This window comes from Pseudorca crassidens, chromosome 5 (assembly GCF_039906515.1).
Source record: "Pseudorca crassidens isolate mPseCra1 chromosome 5, mPseCra1.hap1, whole genome shotgun sequence".
Lineage (NCBI taxonomy): Eukaryota > Metazoa > Chordata > Mammalia > Artiodactyla > Delphinidae > Pseudorca > Pseudorca crassidens.
This window is the reverse complement of record NC_090300.1, coordinates 95601243-95625752: the sequence shown is the minus strand read 5'-3', so window position 1 is coordinate 95625752 and position 24510 is coordinate 95601243. Positions and strand designations below refer to the sequence as shown.

General features: G+C 38.2%; 1 protein-coding gene across 3 annotated transcripts in view; it reads right to left on the bottom strand.

The window, feature by feature from the left end:
* LOC137225244 (SCAN domain-containing protein 3-like) overlaps positions 1–24510 on the bottom strand; it is a 486462-nt gene that overhangs the window by 437018 nt on the left and 24934 nt on the right. The gene's annotated exons all lie outside the window — the stretch shown is intronic.

Below are 24510 nucleotides of genomic sequence, written 5' to 3'. Positions count from 1 at the left end.
ACCCCAAAGCAAAAGATACAGAATTCATATAGTTTTTAAGGATCTCAAATGATGGAATACAAGCAAATTTCTTAAAGAGGTATAATGATTCCAGAAACTATGAGGTTTGGCTTTATCTTAGAGAAAATTTCAAGAGTGGCTATTGTATCATTGAGGAAGACAAGAAAAAAAAAAGAAGATAGTCCCTGAAAACAACATTAACTACAGTCTTCCCAAATGTATGATTTTAATTTTTACTAGACTATAAATTAATATAAAAATAAAATTCTCTTAAGATTTCAAAACATGTTGACAGCTAAAACAGCAATTACTGAAAAAACACCTTATTGGGCAGGCAGCAGCAGGGAGGCAATTATTCCTGTGGCACTGGGCAGTCCCTAGAATTAAAATAAATAGTACATACTAAATAAGATGGCATGGGCTCATTTCTGTTTGCTTCTCCCCACTAAGAAGAAACATAACTCTAGAAATGATGCAAGAGAAAGAGAAACCTGAAATGTGGAAAGAGGAAGATAGACTGATTACAGAACCTATGACATGACATCCAACTCAACAAAAGAAGGCAACCCAGACCTGGCATTTCCAACGTATCAACAGAAGGTGATTTTTTCCCCCCAGATCAAATAGGATCCCAATGACAACACTAAGTGAGCTCAGCAATAACTGGCAGTGGAGACTGGTCAGAAACCCCACTGAAAATAAAAGGCCAGACAAAGCACTCTCCTCTGCTGGGCCTGAGACTACCCTCCCCCACCGAGAGTCACCAGACACCACTGGCAAGGTGGAATCCCACCACATCAAGTGGCCCAGCTCAGGAAGCCTCTTAGTCTCCACAGGCTAGAGAATCTCTTTCTCCAGACAGTACCAACAGGGGCAACCACAAGTGCCTGGCCTAAGAAGTGCTTGTCACCCCCATGAACCATGTGACTCCCTATTGCCATCTAGAGGAACCATCAAGTCTGGACTGGGGAAGCTCCCTGCAGCTTCAGGAAGCACCATTATAAGTTCAGGCAGCACCAGACGATAAACAGATGAAAATAGCACCACAAAGGTCTTAAAATTAAACCTCCACTGGAATCACAACCCAGAAAGTAGGCCAGGACCTGCAAGCTAAATCTAAACAGGATGACTGCTTACTAAAATAAAGATTTGATTGAGACCCAGAGTCTCATAACATAATAACCAAGATTGTCAGAATACAGAAAAAAAAGAAGAAAAGAAGGAAGGAAGGAAAGAAGGAAAATCACTTCTCATACCAAGAACTAGGAAAATCACAACTTGAAGGAGAAAAAAACAATCAACTGATATAAACAACAAAGTAAATTAGATGTTAGAATTATCTGACAATAATTTTAAAGAAACCATCATAAAAATACTTCAACAAACTACAATTTAAAAAAAAAGAAAAAATATAGAGAAACTGAATATAAAAAACATAAAAATGCCCAAAAGTGACTGAAAAAAAATACTTCAACAAGCAATTACAAATTCTCTTAAAACAAATGAAAAATGTAAAAGTTGCAGCAAATAACAGAATTTGTAAAATAATAATAATAATGACCAAACCAAAAAACACAGAACTGAGAAATACAATGGGGGGTGGTGGTGTGGAGAATGGACTCTCATGAATGGGCTCAACAGTATAGTGGAGATAACAGAGGATAAGCTCAGTGATCAATGGCATTTATACCATCCTGAACAACAGAGAGAGAGAGAGAGAGAGAGAGAGAGAGAGAGAGAGAAAGAAGGAGGGAGAGGGGAGGGAGGGAGCGAGAGGGACCTGAGGGATAAACAGCAAAACACCCAACACCTTGTATCATTAAAGTCTCAGAAGACTAGGAGAGAGCAGGGCTAAAAAAGTGTTTGAAGAAATAATGACAGAAAACTTCCCAAATTTGGCAAAGGACATAAAGCGACAGATTCAAGAGGTTGAGCAAACCCCAAATAAAATAAATCCAAAGAAATTTAATCCAAGATACACCATAAACTTCTGAAAACTAAAGACAAATAGAAAATCTTAAAATCAGCCAGAGAGAAACAACACATGTACAAGTAAAACTAATTTGAACAACAGCAGATTTTTTATATGAAGCTTTGGAGGCCAGAAGAAAGTGGCACAACTTTTTTCAAATGCTGAAAGAAAAGAATGGTCAACTATAGATTCTATGACCAGTGAAACTATCCTTCAGGTATATGGAAAAAATAAAGAAAGTCTCTGATGAAGAAAAACTAAAACAATTTGTTGATAGCAGACAGGACCATAAATAATGACTAAAAAAAATTCTTCAAACAGAAAGGAAATGATAAAAGAAAGAACCTTGGAGTATCAGTTAGGAAGAAAGAACAACTGAAAAAGCACAAATATGAGTGCATGTAATAGACTATCTCCTCATGAATTTTATAAATCATATTCAATTATTGAAACAAAAATTGTAACACTATCTGATACTCAAGACAATGACACTTAAAAGCAGGGGAGATAAACCTAAACAGCAGTAAGGTATACACTTCAATAAAAGTGGTAAAATATTGATACCACTTTGATAATAAACACATGTATATTATACTATGTTATATTATACTCTCTGTGTATATATTATAATACACAGAGACACCACTAAGAAATCTATAAAAGAAATACACTAAAAAACATTATAAATAAATTAAGATAGAATCCTAGGAAATATTTAAGTAACCCAAAGGAAAGCAAAAAGAAACATAAAAATGAGAAATGCAGGAAACAGAAAATAAACACTGAAATGACGGACTTACGCCCCAAAATATTAATAATTACCTAAAATGCAAATGGTCTAAAATCATCAATTAAATTCACAGATTGGAAGAGTTGATAGAAAAATGTTCATATATACAACAACTTAGATGATATGTACCAACTCCCTGAACACCACAAACTACTAAATCTCAATTAAGATGAAGGAAATATCTCAATAGTCCTATAATCATTAAAGAAATTGAATCCACAACTTAAAACTTCCAAAAAAGAAATCTCCAACCAAATGATTCCACTGGAGAACTCTACTAAATGTTTAAAGAAAAAATATACAATCTCTTCCAGAAAACAAAAGAGGGAACACTTCCAAGCTCATTTTATGAGGCCAGTCTTACCGAAATATCAAAATCAGACAAATATAGGACGAAAAGCAAAAACTGCAAACCAGTATCTCTTATGAACTTAGATTCAAAAACATTGCCAAATCAAATTGAGCGATGTATAAAATGAATTAAACACCATGGCCCAGTGGGATTTGTTCCAGGTATAAAAGCCTGTCTCAGCATTTGAAAATCAATTACTATAATCCACCATACTAACAGCTAAAGAAGAAAAATACTCAGCAAGTTAGTAATGGGGGAAACTACCTTAACTTGATAAAGAGCATCTTCAAGAAGCCTATAGCTAATAACATACTTAATAGTAAAACACTGAATGCTTTCCTCCTAAGATTAAGAACAAGGCAAAGATAGCCACTCTCACTTCTCTTAGTCAACATAGTTCTAGCCACTGCAATAAGACAAGAAAAAGAAATAAAAGGCATACAGTTTAGAAAGTAAGAAACTTATGTGCAGATCACATGATTTTCTGTGTAGGAAATCCAAAGGAATCTATAAAAATGCTTGTAGAAGTAATACGTGAATTCAGCAAGGCTGAAGGACACAAGATCAGTACAAAAAAATCAATAGCATTCCTATACACTAGCAATGAATATGCTGACTAGAATTTAAAAACACAGTACCTTTTACAGTCACCTCAAAAACACTGAAATACTCAGGTATAATCTTATCAAAATATGAACAGGATCTGTATGTTTAAAATTACAAAATGCTGATGAAAGAAATCAAAGATCTAAGTAAACAGGGAGACATACCATGTTCATGTATTGGAATATTTAACATAGCAAAGATGTCAATTCTCCCTAAATTGATTTATAGATTTAAAACTTTCCTACCAAAATCTCATAGCGGTGTTGTACATACATAGACAAGCTTATTTTTATATTTTATGGAAAGATACAGGACCTAGAATAACTAGAACAACTTTTCCAGTGTTATTGAGATATAAGTGACATACAGCACTGTGTAAGCTTAAGGTGTACAGCATGATATGAATTACATGCATCATGAAATGATTAACACAATAAGTTTAGCGAACATCCATCATCTCATTAATTTTCTTTTTTTGTAATATTTTTGTCTGGTTTTGGTATCAAGGTGATGCCGGACTCACAGAATGAGTTCAGAAGCATTCCTTCCCCTGCAAATTTTTTGGAATAGTTTGAGAAAGATTCGTGTTAACTCTTCTCTAAATGATTGGTAGAACTCACCTGCAAAGCCACTGAGTCCTGGACTTTTGTTTCTAGGGCAAGGCTGAGTCCTGGAGCAGCTGGCTACATGGCCTCGGGACTCCCAGGACTGATGCTAGCCCACTGGTGGATGGGGCTGGGTCCTGGCATGATTGGCTGAGGTGCCTTGGGGGGGGGGGGTCCCAGGGCCAGTGCCCCTTGGCAGCTGGCTGTGGGATCTGGTGAGTCCTGAGGCTGGTGCTGGCCCACTGGTGGGCAGGGCCAGAGCCTTGAACATCCTGGGACTGGTGCCAGCCTGCTAACTTCAGGCCTATGGGGTCCTGGGGCAGCTGGATGCCTGGACCAGGGCTTCCCAGAGCTGGTGCTGGCCCACCCTCAGGCAGGGCCAGGTCTCAGTGGGCTGGCTATGGGCCCAGGGTCCCAAAGCAGCTGGCTGTGGGGCTGGGGGATTCCAGAGCTGGTGCCAGTCCACTGGTGGCTGAAGCTGGGTCCCATGGTGGCTGGTTGTGAGGCCAGGGGACCTGGGGCTGGTGCCAGCTGCTGGTGGGAGGGGTCACGTCCCGGTACAACTGGCTGCTCAGGATGTGGTGGATTGGTGCCCACTGTCTGGTGGCCACGGCTGTGTCCCAGCACTAACATTCTAGAGGGAGGACTCCAAAATGGCATTTGCCAGCACTAGTGTTCTCGTGGTAGAACGAGCTCCCAAAAATGGCTGCTGCCAGTATCTTTGCTCTGGGGGGAATCCCAGTGGCCTTCTGCTGGTTACATGGCCTTCTCACTTCTGGGAGGCTTCTCCAAGATAAGCAAGTGAGTCTGACCCAGGCTACTTTCAAAGTACTCTGTTGGCACAGGGTGCCAAAGGGTGTGAGATTTCGCATGTGACCTTTAAGAGTGGAGTCTCTGAATCCCACAGCCCTCTGGGTCTCACATACACAAGCCCCAATGCCATTCAAAGCCAGAAATTCTTGGGGCTCATCTTCCTGATGCAGGACCCCTGGACTGGGGAGCCCAGTGTGGGGCTTGGACCCCTTGATCCTTGGAAAGAACCTCAGAAATTGTGATTATCCTCCCACTTGTGGGTCACCTACCCTGGGGTATGGGTCTCGACTGTACCACGTCTCCGCCCCTCCTGCCCATCTCACTGTGGCTCATTCTTTATATCTTTAGTTCTGAAATTTTTTTCTGCTAGTCTTCAGGTCATTCTCATCAATAATTGCTCTGTAAAGAGTTGTAATTCCAAGATGAACTCGGAGTCTTCTTACTCTGTCATCTTGGCCACTCTTGTCTAACTAAAACAATTTTGAATAGAAAAATAAAGTGAGAATAATCACTCTACCTAATTATATACAGTATGTCTACATAATCAAGAGAGTGTGGTACTGGTGAAGTGACAGAAAATAGATATATGGAATGAACAGAGAACCCACAAATAGACCCACATAAATACATTCAATTGATTTTTCCAATGGTGCAAAAGCAACTCAGTGAAGGAAGAATAAATAGCCTTTTAAACAAATGGTCTGGAGCAACTGGACGTCCCTAGGTGGGAAAAAAAAAAACTGAATCTCAACCTAAACCACACACCTTATCCAAAATCAACTAAACTATATCATGTATTTAAACATAAAATAGAAAGCTATAAAACTTTCCAAGGGAAAAAAAAACAGAGAAAAATCATCTGGAACTACAGCCAGGCAAAGAGTTCTTAGACTGAGCACCAAAAGCATAACCTATAAAAGGAAAAATTGAAAATTGAACTTCATCAAAATTAAGAATTCTTGCTCTGCAAAAGACCCTGTTAAAAGACTGAAAAGACAAAATATAGACTGAGAGGAAATTTTCCAAACCAACAAAGGACTAGTAGAATATATAAAGAATTCTCAAACAAAACAACAAACAATCCATTTAGAAAATAGGCAAAAGACATGCACAGACGTTTCACTGAAAAGGATACACAAATCGCAAAGAACTCGAGAAAAAATATTCAAATCATTAGCCATTTAAAAAAATGCATGTTAATACTTCTCATCAATAATTGCTCTGTAAAGAGTTGTAATTCTGGTGTGCCTGTAGGAGATGAACTCGGGAGTCTTCTTACTCTGTCATCTTGGCAGTGAGATAGTACACACCTATCAGAATAGCTAAAATGTTTTAAAAAGTACCTCAACACCAAATACAGGCAAGGATATGGAGAAACTAGATCACTCATACATTGCTGGTACGAAACTCTGAAAAAACTGTTTGGCAGTTTCTTCGAAAACTAAACATACAATTACTACACAATAGCAATTGCATTCTTGGGCATTTATCGCAGAGAAAATGCATGCTCACACAAAAAAACCTGTACACGACTGTTCATGTTCTAATAGCCTAAAACTGGAAGCTATCCAGATGTCTTTTAACAGGTTAATGGATAAACAAATTGTGGTACATCCATACTATATAATACTCCTTAGCAATAAAAAAGAACAAACCCTTTATACATACAATAGTTTGAATGTTTATCCAGATAACTTTACTTGGTTAAAAAAAACAACAAAAAGAGCCAGTCTCCAAAAGTTTGCATACCTGTTAGGATTACATTTATACAACGTTCATGAAATGACAAAATTAGAGAAACGGAGAACAGATTAGTGGTTGCCAGGAGTTAAGGATGGGGTTGGGGAGGGGAAGCAGGAAGGAAGGGGATATGTCTGCATAAGGGACAACACAAGGGATCTTTTAGGTGATGGATATCCCATCTCTGGACTGTGGTGGACATACGCCATTGATACAACTGTATAGAGCTCAATACACCAACACAAAGGATAAATAAAACTGGGGAAATCTGAAAAGACAGATTAATTGCATCAATGTCAACTTCCTGGTTATGGTAACATATTATAATTTTGGAATATATTACCACTGGGAAAAACGGAGTAAAGGATACATGTGATCTCTCTGCATCATTTTTTACAACTATTTGTGATAAAATCTATAATTACCTTAAAATAAAATGCTTAACTTTTTAAAATACATAATGCATATAAACTACTTAGTACAATGCCTACTTTAGGAAAAAAAAAAAAAAGGTTAGCTATGACAGTTTTTCACCAGCATGTGCAATTCTGGCAACAACAATTTAAGACAACTGGGGCTATCAGGAGAAAATACGGATGAGAGTGATCTGCAAGACCTCCGGAAACCATGTCATTATTTTGGGATTGAAGAAATTAGAAATAGAAATATTTACCACAGAATATGGAAAAGTAAAGAACATATCAGTCATTAAAAGTGTCAAAATAGTAGAAGCTACATACTCTATTAATTCCTAAGGTCACTGCAAAAGAAGTTTTACCTCGGTATAAAAATAAAACTATAATCACTCAAGCTGTCTCTTAACTGAAAAGCTGATCTCAAAAAATCTGCAATAACCCCACCAGGTTCACTAGGTAGAGACTCAAATCAGGGCTTTCTTGCTACAAACTCCAGGGAAAACACTTATGATCCTGGCCCAACGCCCATCTTTCAGAGACGCCCAGAGTGGATTGAGGCTTGGAGTCAGAACCTGAAACTTTAAAGGTCAGTTCCAATCACAATTCTGATTCTTCATGACAGAATCCAGAAAACCTTATCAAAGCTACAGAGTTAAATTTAATATAAAAAAGTAAGGAGAGACTGCATGGAGGAAGGAATAAAACTTTTGAAAAAATTAGCTATCTTTTAAAGTGAAACATAAATGAGTTTCTAAACATAATAGTTCGATTCAGTATCATATATTCAAATTATGAAGTTACTGGAACCAAAAGAGATTGATTAAAACGTTAGCCTCTTGAAAAGTGACCAGATACTGCAGGAACAATAAATACCAGCCATTTCACTCATAGAGGGACTGTGGTGATCAGTTAGCGAATGACTGCATAGCCTTTCACGATCTTGTAATAAAAGTAGCTACACAGGCATAAATCAACCATTATGATCAGGCCTTAAAGCCCACAATATCTCATAAGACTATCTAATGGGCATATTTATTAGCTTCCTAAAGGAGCTGATAGCATTCATGAATGTTTTAGTCGTATTTCAGCACCCAGGCCTATGTAATCATATCCCGATAATTCACCACAATTAAGCAAATAGATATTCTCTCACTTACAAGCTGGTCTATTAGTAGCTCCTAACATTACACAAGTATATGTGTTACTAGATCCTAGAACTAATAAAGATGGTTTTAATGTTTCCAACTGAGATTTTCAACATTCACCAAAGTAATCAATTTGTCCAGTGTTAAGCCGCACAGCTCCATAAATGAGATATTTGTCATGGAACCTGATTTAAAATGCATTCTTTTCTCAAGTGATTGAATAGTTGTAATGAAAATTTATAATTTGTAGTATACTATAGAAGGAAGTGAGTTGAATTTCTTTATTGAAATTATTCATGGATCAAAATCTTTTGTGCTCTAACACATAGAAACTGGCAGACAAATGCAATTACATTAGATATGCTGTCATCCAGAACATCTGAAGAATGCTATTTATCCAATCTTATCCATTTAAACTTACTCTACTACCACAGCTGAGTACAAATACCGGGCCATGACAAGCACATTAACACCATGAGGCTACCCCAAATGCCACTTCTGGAAATCAATGGAGAGAATTTTATTGGGTCCAGGCTATTTCACTTGAAGGTAAGTGGAATCAAAATCAAAATCAATCTGTGTCTAAACTTAGATTTCTGACTTAATTTGTAACCTGATTTATACCTACAATGCTTGCAGATTAGACAACTGATTAAGAAGCATTGATTTATTCTCAGAAAAAACAGAACTTTCAAATAAATCACATTATTACTTTTCATAAAAATTAACACATGCCATTTCCAAAACATATAAATTATTCAGTAGAACTAATAAACGAGAGCTTTTGTGAAAAGCAATTTCGATGATGATATTTCTTATGACAATTTTGTGACATTTAGAAAATCTTCAACTTATCAGAATATACAGGTTGTAAATTTATACCAGAAGATTTCACTATTGTATGTAGGGTTCAGTTTATATAAAGAAAGACAATATTCATGAAATTTCTTGCTAGTTTATCTTTGAAATTCTCTCTAATGTAAATGCAGTTGTATTCTAAAAGACAAATCTATGGCTCATTTCACCTACCAAGACTGTATATAGTCATTATAAACTTGATTACAAGCTGAACTTCCTTGAACTAAAGACTTTCATGTGTTCTATCTCAGAATATGGAAACCAGTTTCTGTTCTCAACTTAAACACTGGAAGCCTGGGCCTGGAACCTATGGAATAAAAAAATCTGGAAGACCTCAGATCACGGGTTTCTTATCAACTTTGATTTACCACTGTACATTTGAAACTGAATATAAATTTTGTAATTAGCTACAAATTGATTTTATTTGCTTTTATCATGCAAAAGATATCACTACAATTAGTAGAATTTTTTAAATTATAGTCAAAGTTGTATTCTACATTAGTCTGAAATTATAAACAAAGAATAGCTACAACCCTTTAAAAATACTATTTTGAAGTCTCTCAACTTGGTCAGGTGACCTCTGTCCCCTCCCCACCACACATACTCACAGCAGCAGATTAAAGGCAGGCATCCTTCCAGCCCTGTGCCTGTTAAGTGTCTGCTTTATACTCACATCATTTCTCACTTGGGATGTTTATCCCATCCTCTTGTTTAACAACACCCCTCCTATGGTTTCAGTTTCCTCCCTAGCACCAGAGCCCAGAGTGCTTCATATCCTCCACACCCTGCCGTTATCCTCACTGCCGTGGCTCCTTTTTCCATACTCACTCTACATATTTATCAGTCCAACCATCTAGCGCTCCTAGAATAAACCAAACGTGTTGTCTCTGAATTACGGGCTAGACCCTCAGCACTACTGTCCTGTGACACTGGTTAATTCCCCACAGCAGATATTCCACACATCTCTTCAAGACCCCATCTCACTGTAACCCACCCTGCTCTCAAAAGAAAACATTTTCTGCGACTGCACAGAGACACTGAGGGTGGCAAACATGAAGTCCCTCAGAGGTCTGGCCCATCTCAGCTCCTTTCTACAAATCTCTGAGAGAAAGCTGGCCCTTACACTGTTCAAAGCTAATTGCACTGCACGATTCCCAAAGAGAGATTGCTAAAATGCCACTAACCAGGACTGGCTTTGGTATGATTTCATAACTTCCTGAGGTATGTGATATGTGGGGACAGCTCTTGTTTGGCACAAATAGGGGAAGGACATTATTTAAATGAGCCTCATTAATTTATATTTACATCTCATAAAGCAGGTAATAATTTTGGCAGGCAGTCTTCACAGATGCTAACAGGACAGGTAAGGAGACTTCCACATACACATTTATACACTTACCAAGGTAAGTGTGAAGCAACCTTGGGTGCAGTATACTCAAGTGAAAGAACACTGACTTTGGCATCAAACCCACCAGGATTTGAAATTATTTCTACCACTTACTAGATACGTATGTATCCTAGAATATGATATTCAACCCTCTGAGCCTCAGTTTCCCCATTTTTAAAATAGGAGTAAACTAACTAGATGAAAGGGCTTTTGCCAGGATTAAATGGGAAAATGCTTATAAAGATCTAAACATGGCTCCTGGGGGAGACAAATGTCAATTGTCTTCCAATCCCCCTTTCTCTCCTTTCCTTCAGTGCTGCTATTCAAAAACATCAGAATCAATTACATTACAGACTCTTTAATGAGATTTCATTTGGACCAACTGAAATATTTGTCACATCCATTGTTTTACTAAAGTAAATAGTACCTGACCAATCTGGACCACTACATTTAGGTACCAGAGCCAGCAGGAAATTGAGGGGATCATTTGAATAAACAGGGTAAATCTTTTATGAAAAGCTGCCAGAATTAAATATCACAACTGATCTACTTATGATCCATTAATAACTGCATTGACACAGAGGAAAGAGATCCTGCTATAGAAGCATTTAAGTTAACCCAGATACCCTTTTAGCAAGAAACAACAGAGGGGACTAGAAAGACATTGGTGAGTGATATTTAAGCCATTCATGAAGTGTTCTTCACAGAGCCCTGTGGAGGCTGCATACAAGCAAGGTAACAGAGCTGCTCTCCATGAATATATGGCATGTAAATAAGAAAAAGCCAGAACATGATCTAGAGCACAAGAGGACAGACAGAGAGAGACAGACTGACCCCCACCCCCCTGCTTTGCCTCTGAACTTGAAAGCAATCAGGGTGGTAACAACTGGAAGGACTTCTGGCAGAAGTGGTGGAACCTTCAGGAGCTTGGAAACACCAAACTGAGACTAGTGTGACTGTGGCAGCTGCAAGCCCCACACAATTAGAATGTTGGCAAGTCGACTGGAAAAGAGAGCCAGGAATAATACCAAGTGGCAACAGAGCCTCTCAACCTGACCATTCCTCCACATGTTTTAAACATATGTTTAGTCCAGCAGGGGTCATGGTGACAGCTGAAAAGCCCCTTCAGAAACTAACAGAGACAGCATTTGTGAAAGCCTCTTTGTGCCTTAATGCACCAGTGAGGGTGTTTTCCTCTCACGTGAGCATGAAATGTTTCTGAGCGAATGCAGCATATAAACCCAGAGGGTTAGAGAGCCGTGACCCAGAGGCCAGGGTATCTCCCTTGGGCCAGGCCACCAGTCCAACTCCCGTGGCCTCTGGGAACCATCACCTTATCACCACACTATCCTACTTCCCCACACGCCGCCTAGGAATGCCCACTGCCCCTAGAACATCTCAGCTTTCTGGTCTCCAAACAGAACATCACACCATTTGTCTCACATAGTATACCTCAATAAAGAGTATGTGGAATGCGTAATTTGTTATTTCCAAACCACAGGATCCAAAAAACTCAATTCTTGTTATTGGCAAATAGAGCAGGAAAGACACAGGAGTAACTGCATTGAGAGTTAACCATGTCTCTACAAGTCTACTGAATGATCTCATTCCTTCTTTGCAAAAATTTAGCAATTTTTTGCTAAAATATTTTACAAAATAACAATACATCATAGCTCTGGCTCTGCAAATATATTTTTAAATCTTAAGTTTCTTTAAAACATTTAGGGACTTCCCTGGTGGTCCAATGGTTAAGACTCCGTGCTCCCAATGCAGGGGGCCAAGGTTCAATCCCTGGTCAGAGAACTAGATCCCTCACGCTGCAACTAAAAGAGCTTGCACGCTGCAAATAAAAGATCCCGCATGCTGCAACTAAAAGATCCCACATGCCGCAACTAAAGATCCTGCATGCTGCAATGAAGATCCCTCGTGCCACAATTAAAAAACAAAAAAATCCCTCATGCCGCAACTGAGACCTGGTGCAGCCAAATAAATAAATATTAAAAAAAAAAAATTAGAGAAAATAAATTGAAATAACTTTTAAAAACTAAAAGTTAAAAAAACAGAAGTAATCACTCCATTTAACAATTTGAAATGAAAATCTCATAAAAATTCACAAGTGCAAATAACACCCAAGACAGTACACATATTTTTGAATGAAAGATTCAAGGGCTACATTTCAACAAATTAGAACAGGATAATTTTTTCAAAGACAGATTTAAGGATCTGAAAATCTACCTTGTTAATTTCATAATAAAAAGTTCCTCTTTAGAGTACTTCATAAATTACATAAATTCAGTTATTATACAAACTATTGGAAACCTGAGCCTCTTGCCTCTGGCCAGCCACCATGTCATTGTTCCATTCATTGTTGTCAGGTTGATGTTTAAAAACTGTAAGACAGTTCCCCGTGGAGACAAAGACATGAGAATAAAGTCAAACCCACAGAAGGAAGTTAAGTTCTCATAAGTCAGAACACAAAACGTTTCCCACAGCTCAGTACTACGGTTCTGTAAACAGCACCATGAGAATAAAAGGCAAAGAGCCTAATGTTTTCCCTGAAATAAGCCTAAAAATTAGAGGATGTATGCCCTAAAAGATACTCAAATGTACATCTATTTCATCAGAGGTTTTTTAAAGGGAGGAGGTTTTCAGTATACATCGTTTCTTGGGTTACTAAATTGCATAAATTTATGAAACACATTTCCAATTATTGTGCTAAATTTACCTCTCACATTTCAAAAAGTGCTCTTATTCCTCACATTCTAAAATTTGATAACCAACTATAATCCTTTCTAGGCCTCTGATGGATGGATTGATTGACTGATTTTTTTCCATTTTAACACTTCTCTAAGTCTTTCAAACCTGAAAAGATGATGCATCCTAGTGCTTAAAGCTATACTATCAGGTTTCCAGTCCCAACTCTGCCACTGATTAAATGGAGTCCTTGAGCAGGTGACTTTATTCTCCTCCTTCAATGCCCTCACCTTTAAAATCGGGTAGTAATAACAAGCTCAGCGTGTCGCAATGAGGATTTTAAACTGGTTAAAAGATGCATTCACAACATATTAGCCATTATTATTATGAATGTTAACCTCTTTCATCTGGTCTTAAATGGGTGGCATTTGCTGAGGAATCAATCCCTTATACTTACTCACTTTTACCTATTGTTACCATAGTTTAAACTGGCTAGCTCTTAAATATTTTAGATCCAACCAATCATTTGGACGCCAAATGAAACACAAAGCTGAGTCCGATGAGCAGAACCTGCTCCATCCAGACAACAGACAGGCAGGGGGGAGGAAGAATATGTGATAGAGATGGCTGATCGGTTAAAGGGAAGGGTCACACAAGTCTGGATAGAAATATTAGTGGGCAAGAAATCCTCACTTTCTGATAGTCTTCCAAATAAACAATGGAAATTTTTTTTTTCCTTTTAAGGATCCAAGAATGGCTTGGAGAAATGTCACATTTCATCGTATTACAGTATTGATTACTAAGCGAAACATTTTCTAATGACTGACGACAACTCTAGAAGCTACCAAGCATGATCACGCCTACATTTTTCAACATTTACATGCTACAACATTTTTCTGTCTTTTCCCTATCATATGATTCACAAATGTTTCAATTACACTGAGGAGAAATTTTTTTTTTTTTTTACTCTTGGTTTAATCTCCTGTGGAGGGTATTTTCTCCATTTTCTCTAGGTCTTGTAAGGATGGTGGGGACAGCAGCCACTGGAAATTCTGTCCACAAAAATTCATAAACAACAAAACCTTTCAGATACACACCACTCACAGCTGTCAACGCACTTATCTCGTCATCTTCACAACAACCAAACAGAAAGAAGGGAAGTCTATATTCTCAGTAAATGAAGAAACTGAAACCCAGACAGATGGTTTCTCTGATTTCTGAGGCAAGTGTTTCTTCTGGGTCTGCATCCATGATCACTACACATATGGCAGTGCTGTTAATGTGGTCCTCGTGTGTTCTACCTCCTTATCTCATCTCATCAAAATTGCCTGGCCTAGGGCTCATTAAACTTTAACCCACTGCCAGAGTTCCCAAATAAGACTGTCAGGGGTTAGTTAGCCTCAGTCTTCCTACCAGCTGATGGTTATGTGCATGTCATCTGCCCCAACCAATCAGATTAGACACCAAAATAATAACAACAACAACAATAATAATGATGATGACAGCAACTGCAAGGCCACTCAATGATAGAACTTTTATTTACAATTTATTTTATCCTCACAACAATGCTACAAGATAAGTTATCAATATCTTTATTTTACAGAAGAGGAAACAAAGTCTCAGGTAAGCTAAGAACTCCACAGGGCCACAGAGATAGTGGTGATGGTGTCAGATTTGAAAGCCTACTGAGGCTAGCTTCAAAATCCACCCTCTTCATGATGACACACTGTTTTAAATATCTGAATTCCCAACATCCAGCATGATGTCTACCACATGGTCGTAACTCATTAGGAGTGTGTTAATAATTAAAGCCAAAGCCAAAAACAGATGTACTTTCTCCTAACCTGATTGGAAATCTCAATTTTTCTGTCTGATGCTCACCCCCAGGTTTCTCTCCAGTAGACGTTGCTCTCTTCCGTGCCTCTGGATTCAGTGGGCTGGAGGAGCTAGCATTACATAATCTCCACTGCGGCTTCCCCACAATTGCCCATCACCAGCTCTCAGCACAGTTTCTGAGGCATACTTGAGCATTTGTGTACTTTCCTGTATCTTTACCACTATCATCTGGTGACCTCCAGGGCATTCCCAAGTTATTTAAAAACTTTAGCACCCAAGAGAAAATCTTCTACAGCCCCACATCTGTCATCCCATCTTCCATGACCTTCTCAATGTCAAACAACTACAACTGTGATCCACTTCAGCCACTCTGCATCCTATCATCTTTTAGAACCACCCCCCTTCAAGGTTATGATCTTTGCATTTCCTTTCTCTGGCTATATTACTCTTACTTCCACCGCCAATCTCTCCATTACTGAATCTGATCTTTTTCCTTCCACTCTTTAGTTAACATCTTCATAAACAATCTCCTGCCTCTTTCATACCTTTACTCCTTCCTTCCCTCTCCTCTCTCTTCCCTCTAACACAAATATACTCAATCTTCCATAACCTACAAAGTCTTTCCCACAAGCCTACTTAAACTCAAATTATTCCTCTATGTCTGCATTTACTACTTGTCCATTTACTTGAAACTTACAAGTGGAGTAAATCCACACTAGTAATTAGCCTTCCGGAGTAACAGAGCCATCTATACAAGAAGACATGTATAAGAATGCAATTACAAGTATGAGTTCTGCACGTTTCTATAATGCCTCAAGTACCAGGAATAAAATGACGATAAAACAGAATATATCCTTGCTTTAGCAACTGGTTATCCAAATACAAAGCAATCACATTTAAATTCACTCTATTCTGTCTTCTTAACTATCATGAAGAAAACCTGCTTTTAATGTTTCCCAAGGAGCAATCCCATGTTTTCATCATTTCTGATAAAAGAAGGTATATGCTCTCTCTCAGATACAACTCACCATAAAAATAAAAATATATACATTTATGCCAATAAAAATATCTGGATTACTGCTATTTTCTTACTCATATTTAGGCAAGAATTCTTCTCAAAAGCAGACAATCGTGATTTTAGTACATTTCCTAAAGATGTTCTAAAGATAAGAAGAAAAAATACTCAAAATTCTTGTTTTAGGGTAAAATATGGCTTTTGTTAACTAAATAAAACAAAGATTTTGATGTGAGATACAAAATTTGTAAATTCTGATTTGAATAATCTACATTTATGTGGATTTTATACTTATTTTATTTGCTTATGAGGGAAACACAGAGCTAAGAATTCCATAAATAAGGAATGCTTTATTAATCAAGTTATGATGAAACACCAGTTTCTTTAGGACAATATCAAATTCAAAAAAGGACCTCATTTATATCAGTAAACATAAAACTCTCTTGCCTGACTCGTCTACCATCAAGTAAATGCCATCCATCCTAGGTGAACATCTAAGAACAGAGAACAGCAAACTAGAGATCTCTCTTCTCTGAGACTTGGACCCCTTTTCCTCTTCTCTCTGATTTACCTCCAGGGGGCAGTACAGTTCTGATGAAGTCGGACTGCCCTGAATCTGAAATCCCTGCTCTGTCAGTTTCAGTTATATAAACTAGAACAAGTTAGTTAACCTGAGCCTTGGTCTCTCATGCATAAAATGAAGAAAAGAATAGAAACTATTTCACAGGACTGTTATAAGGATGAAATGAGAGAACGGTCAGTATATAACAAGTGCTTCATTAGTACTTGGTTGCTATTATTATTTCATATGTTTTCATTGTATTAGCCTTCCCTGTGATATAACTAAACATAATTTATTCAACTAATATGTTTTAAGTTCCTAATACTTGTTAGGCACTCTAGATGATGAGGCTAAAAACATAACTCAATCCTTCTCCATAAATTAGGTCTAGTAAGGGAAAGCAGACATGTCAATTATAAATAAAACAATGCAGTAAAGCCGATATACGAAGTACTGCAAGAAAGGTGGATATCTGCACCTCCAACAGGGTAAGTAAGGGGAGGGGGCTTCTTGTCATTGTTGGGAGATGAACAGATAGATAAAATTGAGTTGAAAATGAAAAGGTCCACCTCCTCATCTCCTGCTCGCCCCCACACACACACCCCTGCATCAGGCACCATCCCTAGGTGTTTGGACAAACACACATGACCTGAACTCAGCCAATTAGGTGCTCTTGACTGGCCCTTTGATTCTTTTTATTATTATTATATTTTATTTTATTTTTTTAAATTTATTTATTTTTGTCTGCATTGGGTCTTCGTTGCTGTGCGCGGGCTTTAGTTGAGGAGAGCGGGGGCTACTCTTCATTGAGGTGTGCAGGCTTCTCATCGTGGTGGCTTCTCTTGTTGCTGAGCACCGGCTCTAGGTGCATGGGCTTCAGTAGTTGTGGCTCGCGGGCTCTAAAGCGCAGGCTCAGTAGCCATGGTGCACGGGCTTAGCTGCTCCGCAGCATGTGGTATCTTCCCGGACCAGGGCTTGAACCCGTGTCCCCTGTATCGGCAGGCGGATTCCCAACCACTGCGCCACCTGGCTCTTTGATTCTTGAGAGAGAGATGTCAAGTTGTTCGAGTTGCCAGGAAATATTCCTGACCCCCAGAGCAGAGGGCAGTGGCCAGTGGTGTGGTGGTAAATGCCAAGGGGCATCAATGTCAATGGTAACAGGAATAGTGACAGATTCTAAGCAGTGGAGGGATCTCAGCTATGTCCTCAGCTGTTCATCCTCCCTTGGTTCCCAGTCTCTTTCTGAATTCGATCTCTAGCCCTCTAGCCAATTTGTGAGAAACCCAATATCCTTCCAACAAATTATTTTTCTGCCTATGTTAGACAGAGGTTCTCTGTTATTTGAAACCAAGAACCCCAACTGGTACCTTGGGTCATCAAGTAAAACTTTCCAGCCTCATTGAGACTGTGGCTCTGGCTTTCCAACTGGCCTCTAATCATCACTTTCTTCTATGTTAACTAAGATACTATTCTGTTGCCTTTTTCAGTGTAAACAAACTTTATTGTGAAACTTCATCTTAGCAAAATGCATATCAAGGAAAGTATTGTCTGAATTTTCACTTAGCAAAAGAACCAATTGTTCCTACTTGCCACGAAGAAAAAAATCTTCCATGATTCATCCCTTTTATACAAGATCCTCTTATTGTTTTCATTTTATGATAAACAATGAAGAAGAAAGCAAAAGATACAGGAAGTACAATGTAAGGAAAGAGAGAAAGAAATCATTTACTGGTTTCTTGTAGGAATCAACAACCCACTCCTATCTTTATTTTCTTCTTAATATTAAGCTGATCAAACTGGCATTTTTGTCTTTAATCAAATATAAGCAATTAGCAAAGTAGAAGCTTCACTCACAGGAACATCTTAGTCTGTGGACCACTGTCATTGTCAGAGGATAAACAGGTGAAAAAGATTGAGCTGAAAATGCACACCCCTCCAGGAGGCCCTCAAGGATAACCAGATCGGAATCCACACTTTGAGAATCACTTATGTGAACACTGTAAAGAGAAATATCTTGGTACTCTGAACTACTGAAAAAGGAAAGATTAGCTTTGATTCGCTATTTGGAGTATAGGGTACACGGCAACAAAACCTAATGAGAACATTTAATAAGACCTTTTCACATTCATATCCCCAAATTTCATTCCCCCCCCCCCCCCCCACCGCCCTATCACTTCCCAGCTGTCTTCAGATTTTAGCTGAGGTCAGAGTTAAGCCTTCAGGAATGTCTCTCTCTATAGGCAGAAACCTGATTCCCTCTGAAAAAACTCTTGGTAGAGCTTGGGAAAGCTGCAGTTGCTATCACATGTACAGAGAGAGCTTTTGCAGTCATTGGACTTTAAATGTGTGTCTGTTGGACTGCCAAAAGGTTACTGCTCCCTGGAGAACTGAGCCAGCTCCTCTAAACCCCTCCCACTGACTCATATGTTTGTCTGGCTGCAGCTGCTAAAGAAGATGGGAATTTAAAAGCTGCTACACAAGTGCAAAAGCAATAACCAAAACAGTGGCAATATCCTCAGGTCTCGAAAAGAAAATATCCTTACTGAGAAAGGCAAAGGGTGGGAGAAGGGACATAAAATAGTGGAATACAGAACAGATAAAGATGAAAAGAAACAGGAAGGAAATCACGGGTTCTCAGGGCTGGAAAGTATCTTGCTCTGTGACCTTGCTAAAGGCAGTCTCATGGATTTATTTTCTTCCGCCTGTGGTTAAATTTTCTTTGACCCAGATTTGCATGGAAGTTGACTACTGATAACTTATCCACTATCACAATATTATAATCATATTCTTCAGCAATGCTCAGAGAATTTTAAAAGTTGTTTATTATTATTTCATTATTACTTCTATCCTAACAATATACCAGTGAGATAGGACAGAAGGTTATTTCCTACATAAAGATCCCTTAACTCAAGTCATTGTACACAAATCCATGTTTCATTCAGTAGAGCCCAGAAACCGTTGGTAAACCAACACGATTGTCTTTCAGGACTCTGACTCTGATTCGGTGGCCTCTGCTCTCCCCACCCCCTTCCATACCCACTTCCTTTCATTCTCAAGCTTTCCCATCTCTCTCATCAAACAGGAAAGTGACCTAACAAGTATTGATCTGAAGTGTGAAGGAAAGAAAGTGCTGCCATTCTCGGCAATTCTTCCACCTTCAAAAAGAGACAAGGAAAGGATGATGTTCACCATAGAGAAACTGCTAATAATGGAACTTTTTATTCCTAAGTGTGAGAGTTAATTGGAGATGGGAAGCTTTCCCTGAAAGCCCTCAATCACACTGTTGAGACATACTGAAGGTACAGTTCTCTAAAAATATCCAAACCTTTTCCCTTGATGCCTATTATGCCACAAATCCTGCACAACACATTTGATCAAAAAACAGTTGTAACACTGCAAATAAAGCCCATGCCCATACATTAGAAATGCCACCTTTATTGTGTTTGTTACAGAAATCTCTGCCTTACCAGAATCTGTCTCCTCCATAGCCTTTCTTCATCTGTTATCAAAAATGGGGGTGTTCTTTCTTAAGGTTGACTCAGCCTAAGAGAGCACTTTAGAATTTCACTAACTGTATCTCACTTTCTTGTTGTGGTTGTAATCCTGTCACCGCCTAACCTAAAGTTTTGCATGAATGTCTCTGATAAGAGGTACATAATCCTTGGACAACTCCATTCAGTTTTATTTTTAGATCTTGCTTAGGTGGGTCTTGTTAGGTGTCAAATCTCCATGGATTCATTTTCTGTCAGTTTCTCTGTATATTTCCCCAAAGATCTGAAACTATTTATAAACTGCTTCACTTCCTGGAAAGTTTCTGCTACTCCAAGGAAACTTCTGAACTTTTAGAACATCACTTTGGAACTGGCCACTCTGGCACTGATCCTATTTTTTTAACTTTGGGGGAAAACATTTCAAAAACTCATATTTAAACAATCCTAACTAAACTGCTTATTTTATTTTGTGAAATTGTGCCTCCCCAGCAAAACTGTTAACTCTTAGAAGGCAAGAAATATGCCTACTGTTTGTTTGTTTGCTAGTGAGTTGACTTATCATCACTCCTCCCAGAACCTAGCATGGTTCCCATGCACACGGTGGGTATACAACCGCATTTTGGTAACTGAACTAGAACTAGGTAATTCAATATTTAAGGCTATGTTTTTGGAAGCCAACATTTTTGTCTATACAGAAAAATGAAAATGGAGACACTTAAAATAGCTTGGGCTTATGAAATACACACTGACACTTGTCTCTTAGCTAAGAAATGTATAAATGTAGAGCTGAGGGGAGGAATTATATTATTCACTATCTAGAACAGGCTAATAACACTCTGACTTGTTACTGAATAGTTATACATCTCAAGGAGCTGGGCCCACTTGCCCTTAAAGTCACCAGTAAACATGTATAACAAACCTTTGAGTTTTTACAGTTTTTTTTTTTTCAGATGCATTATGACATCAGGCTTTTTTTTCCTTTATGTGTGCCTTATTTTTTCTTTAGACCATTACTCCCCACAGTAGTTTTTCTAATATATGCATACTAGAATAAATTAAAAGCTATTATCACTTATTAGTCATCATTTATGGTATATATTTAAGAATTTTGACTTTAAATATTTCTTTTAAATTTAAAATTATCCTTGTGAGAGTAACCTATGCATCAGCATTCAACAAGGTATTGCCTGTAGAATTGTAGCTTTCTTTTTTGCTATTAAAATTCAAATAAATAAACTTAATGGATATTGAACAAGTAAAATCACTGCATTAAAACAGTTAGTTTCAACAGTTAAATGGGGTTTGTAAGACTCTATGACCTAAGCTGGATCCTAATTTTCAGTAATAACACTTAGAACATGCTTTGGCTTTCTTGGGCAACATTAATGGAAAATATATATTCAAGTATACTTCTATGTATGTATTCATATGTATACACACATCTATATATTTAAGTATACATATATGTATTCATATGTATACACACACGTATATATTTATATACGCAATTATTTTAGGGTAAGCTCCTGTAAAAAGCATCTTTCTCAGATTTTTTTTTTTTGTCCTAATTTGGATCCAGTTCCCATTAATTTAAAAACAATAGAAAGCAAACTGTTTAGGAAAACAAAACAAACATCTGCTGAGCACTTACTACTTACTAATATACTCTGTGATTCTCCTAACAACTTTGCAAGGTAGCTATTATTATTCATATATTAAAACTGAAGAAACTACAACACAAAAGAGTTTTCATCAGCTCTCATGCCTAGTAAATAAAAGAGCAAAAATTGCCTGACTACAAAGCCAGTGCTGTTTGTATACACCAGACGCCTAGAGGACTCAACTGAGAATCACAACCAAGGCAGCGGCTTGCAGAAAACTCTTGACTCTACAAAGTGTTTGCAGATACTTATTTGTGAGATATTTTCTCAGAAGAATAAAACCCATCTCCCCATAAATATCATAAAACCCATTTTCCCATAAACAGTAGTATTGTTAATGTACATACAGCATTTCAACCTAAGCATCTTAACACTTGGTCATATCATAAACTTTGGCAAATATTCTTTCTCACTTTGCCTAATATTCTTTCTCAATATACCATCTGTTAAAAACAAGACAACAGGCCCAATATAGAGTTGCTTATGTTAAGCCCCACGTCACCAAACCAGGACTTAACTACAGCTTTGGCTCTCCCAGAAATGGAATCTTAAACCAGTCAATCAGGAATCACCTGATCAGCACTAGCTAGGTCAGCTGCCTGAGAGACCCCTACCATCCCCTCAAGAAACGTATCCTTGGGATAATCAACCTACTTTTGTGCCTAGTATAACTTCCTTGTTCCTGCTCCCTTCTGTCCTATAAAAGTCTTTCCTTTTGTACAGCTTCTCAGAGCTCCTTTCTATCTGCTAGAATTGGGATGCTGCCCAATTCATGAATCACTGCATAAAACCAATAAGATCTTTAAAATTTACTCAGTTGAATTTTGTTTTTTTAACAAATCATAAACATGAAAATTAGAAGGAACCCTATAAATAGATTGACCGACTCTCTGTTTGCCCAGGACTTTGAGGCTACTAAGACAAGGGACTTTGAGTCTTAAAATTGGGATTAAGGAGTTCCTGGGACCTGGGACTTTCAGTCTGGAAAAAGTCCCAGGCAGATCAGAACAAGTTGCTCACTCTACATATCACCTGGTCCAGACCCTTCATTTCACAGGGAAAGAAGCCAAGGCGCGGAGAACACATCAAGTCAACCAGTTAGTGACCCATGCCACTTGTACTCTTCTCTTATTTATACAGACTCATTGAGCCTCCAGTTATATTGTAATTTCTCAAGCTTCATCAATTAGTTTAATTGTTCATCATTTACACTACTCATTAGGATCTGTGTGTAAGGAACCAAATCTCTGTTGCCTTTGTATTTTCAGCAGTAGTCCAGTTCCTGATTTGGTGGTTGCAATGTGATATATGTTTGCTGACTGCTATTGAAGAACTATATTTTGTTGCCTGGGGAAATTGAGGTCTTTATTCAAGTCATATTGGGCCAGAAGAAAAATGATATATTAAAGATAGAAAGCTGGCAGCTGCACAAAGCAACATCTTCACCAATTTTTCCTTTACTTCCTGTATTTTATGTACTGAACATGTACAACTTTATAATGAAAAATAAAAAGCATTTTTAAAAGAATAATTATCAGTGCCTTGTGTCCCCCTGATTAACCACAGGGCTTCTGATTCAGGAGGTGAAGATCATGCCATAGGATAAATTACTATCCCAGCTGTCCCTGCTGCCACGCTTCCTGCCAATCCAGCAACAACAGAGCACCTCATTCTCCTCCCTCATTGCCCCTCACCCACTGTCCTCACAAATTACATGTGAGGGCAACCAGTGAACAGATACTGATGTTTCCTTGACTGTATCAATAAACATCCCCCAGTTCCTGCTCATATTAAAATCTGAACTGGCAGCGGAAAAAGCTTAAAAATTGATGTAGCGCTTCAGATATGAGATTTCAAAGAAGGGAGGTCTTCTCCAGCTGTGCTGCATCTCCACATCTGCCAAAATGCTCATGGTTTGACTCTGTGCATTCCGAGTTACATTCCTCCCTCTTAAAAAGATGAGAACCATGAGCCAGAGCTCATTAAGAAATAGTAAACACTCTGGCTCCCAAGTTGCTGTCTGACACCAAGTAACTTTCTTTGATCAGTAGAAATAGTATACTATATTCACTATAAACCTTTAAGTGGGAGTCACTGCCAAGAAATTCCAACGAAAATACCAGAATTCTGAAGCTGACCAACAACTGCTTCCTGATCCCACAGTACACTGTGACTTGAACAGTTTAATTCATTACTATTTGATTTTGGAAATGTTTCTACACCCACTTTTCATTTTTTTTTTCATTTTTTTTTTCATTTTTTTTTTCCCTCCTTGAAACTCAGAGTATCATTGTCCTATAACTTGAAACTATACCCTGGGATTATTTTATTATAGTGCAAAAGTAGATTTCCAGAGATCAGTAGGCGACCACTTGTTATTTATTTTCTATATCTATTTTCTTTATTTTTTTGGCTGTGTCGGGTCTTAGTTGTGGCATCTTTCGTTGCGGTACACAGGCTTCTCTCTAGTTGTGACGTGCAGGTTTTTCTCTCTCTAGTTGTGGCGTGCAGGCTCCAGAGCACGTGGGCTCTGTAGTTTGCAGCACATGGGCTCTCTCGTTGAGGCA